Raw genomic sequence first — 2887 nt, 5'->3', positions numbered from 1 at the left:
GCATAAGGGCAGCATGGAAGAGGCCTCAGATGTGGCTGTCGGTGAGAGGAGGACACAACAGGAGTACTGAGGCTGCTGTCATTGGTAGAGTGGAGAGGGCAGGTGGGGTGATGTAAAGGGAGACTAAATCAAAGAATATCATTTGCAAACATCATTACTGTGATGTTTATCATCTCCAGCAGATCATGACTGGTAAATAAAGACCACAGATCTCTCTGCTCTCTTTTCCCCCAAACTGATACATTGCTATTTATCATCTTTACTCTTTTTGTACAGTCTTGTAACTATTTTGGACCCTGATTTTCTTTCTGACCCTACCACTGATTTGCTTTCTGGCCCCAGGAAAGTTATTTAATCTGCTTGTGTCTCTGCATCCCCAATGTAAAATACACACATTTTTATAAAGCAATTTAAGACTGATGGGTGAAAAGCAGAATATATGCACCGTTTATACTGCATATTTTGAAAGTCCTTTAAAAATGTTAACTAGCTAATCCTACCACCACCACCACCTCCGTGAACTTGGTGAGTATTATTATCATTATTGTACAGAGGGGGAAATTGAGGCAGAGAAGTTAAGTGAGTTGCTCAAAGCTACAGGGGGGAATCAGTACCAAAGCCAGGATTAGAACTCAGAAGTTTTTAGCTTCTGCTTCTGTGCACTGTCTACTAGGATAAATGCAGTAGGATAGTGAATTAACCTATCATGCTTACTTGGCAGGGGAGATACCATGATCACGAAGGTGGCTTTCCCAGGGGGAGGCTCAACCATTGCACTGCAGGTGTGCTAACCCCTGCCATTTCCGCAAATGCAGGAAACTCAACTGCAAATTTGTGGTAGTGGGGGACTGCGTTCGTGCTTTCCCCTGGGGGAAAAAAAATAATCTTACTGGCAGTTAAGGCCTTACTAGGCAGAAGAATAAAACAATTTGCTGTTTGCTATGTTCAAATCTCCAGCCTATATAATCTTTGGGTGAGAGGTCATCTAGATCAAGTTTCACAGCCTGTAGAATTGATGTGAGGAGTGGACCTTTGTACAGTTGATTCATAAGAGAAAATATGCAGGATACTCCTGTGCTCTTTTCTCTTTAAGGCACACCATAATGCAGTTCCAGAGAGGTCAAAGTGCAACCTCATAGGTAGACAAGCTCTACTGTCTCCTTGCATAAACATAGCATCCTTCACTCCTGAGACTCTCAGCTTCTATTAAAATGCCTACTGCTTCAGCACAAAGGCAGTCAGAGGCACCATGTACAGGTGTAGCTCTCAAGTGTCCTTTGTTTTCTGCAAACGATTCTCTTCACCCTTTCTCCGCTGCATGTTGTCCTTTTTTAACTTGCTGACATGTTCTCTGGGAATATTCTGATGCCAGTTACAGTGATAAATGATAAAGCTCTTGGTATGCCAGGGCTGCACCACTCTAGGACAGGAATTTTTCTAGAGTGGCCAGAGCTAATTGAAAACTTTTTCATCGGAGTTCCCAATTGCTGTAAAATGTTATCTGCTATAAAACGCTGGTTTGAAAAGAGCAAAAAGCTTTCCCAAAATGTTGACAAAGTTTTGAGGGGGTGGGGAAAAACCTGGTGAGATTTCAAAGGTTTTCAACCAGTTCTAGTGTAGATCACAATTTAACAGTGAGATTATTTTGTGGACATTTTCCCTTGCATTGACTGTTGCGTTCTGCCATTCACAACTATGTACGGACCTCCTCTTCTCGCATACCTGATTGCAGAGCACCCATCTGGCAACTACAGCAGCTGCTCATGTAGAAAAGTAACATTAGGGAAGTAATGTGGGTTTTTTTAGCATCTTTTAATGCAGTTTAGCAACTAGAAACAAGGAGGAGAGCCAGGATCATGTGATCAGCCAGCTCTTCAAGGACCACAATCCTTGAACTACCAGTCTAAGGGCTATGTAGAGAAGTAGGATAATATTTCTGGGTTTTCACCGAAAATCTTTGAAAAGGTGAGTTTTCTGAGCCTTTCTGTAGCCCTATCACATACATCCAGGAAAGGATATGAGCTAATTGTTAAATTCAGTTCAACAAGTTCCTCATTAGGGGCAAATTACCTGAGTTTGAAATCTGCTAATTTTCCAATCAGGGTGAGTGTTTGCACTTGTGATTTGGAAATAATTACCACATGGTATACCATCTAAACCTATGTGAAGGTGAATGGGTAAAGGATTAGTTTTCTGAGAATGAGAGAGGGTGTGATCTATGTTCCCCAAGCACTTTGTTTGTTGCCATACTTTTAGAGGTCTAGAATGCATAATGTCTGATGTTTATTATGTAGTGAACTTGATTTTGTACTTACTTGTATCTCTTAGTGTTAGTGTGGATAAGTAATGTGGGCCTCAGACTTGGATTTTGTTTGCTACAGGCCACTAATTTTGAATGAAGATAGCTCTATTTCCCCACCCTCACTTGTTAATCTGTTTTCTCCACACACACACCCCGAATTATTGGCCCAATCCTGTAATGAGATCTGTTTAGGTGAACCTTATTGTTAGACCAGAGCCTTGGTTTGAAGCCTCTAGATTGTAACAGGACAATTCTTATGGCATTTCTGAAATATGAATATACAAATGCATGGTAATGCTTCTTTTGGATTGCTATCTATGTAGCAGTATTGGATGGTTTAAGGGATTAGCAGAGAACAGGATTTAATCTCTCGATTACTAAATCTACACTACTCCAGAGGGTTCATTGGCCTGTGTAGTACAGGGCAGGTTTTTGACAAAAAGGTGCTAGCTCAACTCATGAGAGGACTAATCATGTTGTTGTGAGCTAGGGGGCTCAGGAAGTGGTAGTCTGTTCATGGATGTTACCCACCTGCTGCCATTATCTAAGTCTTCATTCACTATGTTCCCCTTGAGAAACAGCATT

At 41.4% G+C, this 2887-nt stretch overlaps 1 non-coding gene across 1 annotated transcript; it reads left to right on the top strand.

Annotated features, from left to right (window-relative positions):
* The first annotated feature begins 706 nt into the window (after positions 1–706).
* LOC123362308 lies at positions 707–869 on the top strand. Its single transcript, XR_006576416.1, has one exon. It is a non-coding gene; the product is annotated as a U1 spliceosomal RNA (small nuclear RNA).
* Positions 870–2887: the final 2018 nt, after the last annotated feature.

Source organism: Mauremys mutica, chromosome 1 (assembly GCF_020497125.1).
Source record: "Mauremys mutica isolate MM-2020 ecotype Southern chromosome 1, ASM2049712v1, whole genome shotgun sequence".
Taxonomy (NCBI): Eukaryota; Metazoa; Chordata; order Testudines; family Geoemydidae; genus Mauremys; species Mauremys mutica.
Note: the sequence above shows the minus strand (reverse complement) of the source record. Positions and strands in the feature narration are given on the sequence as shown.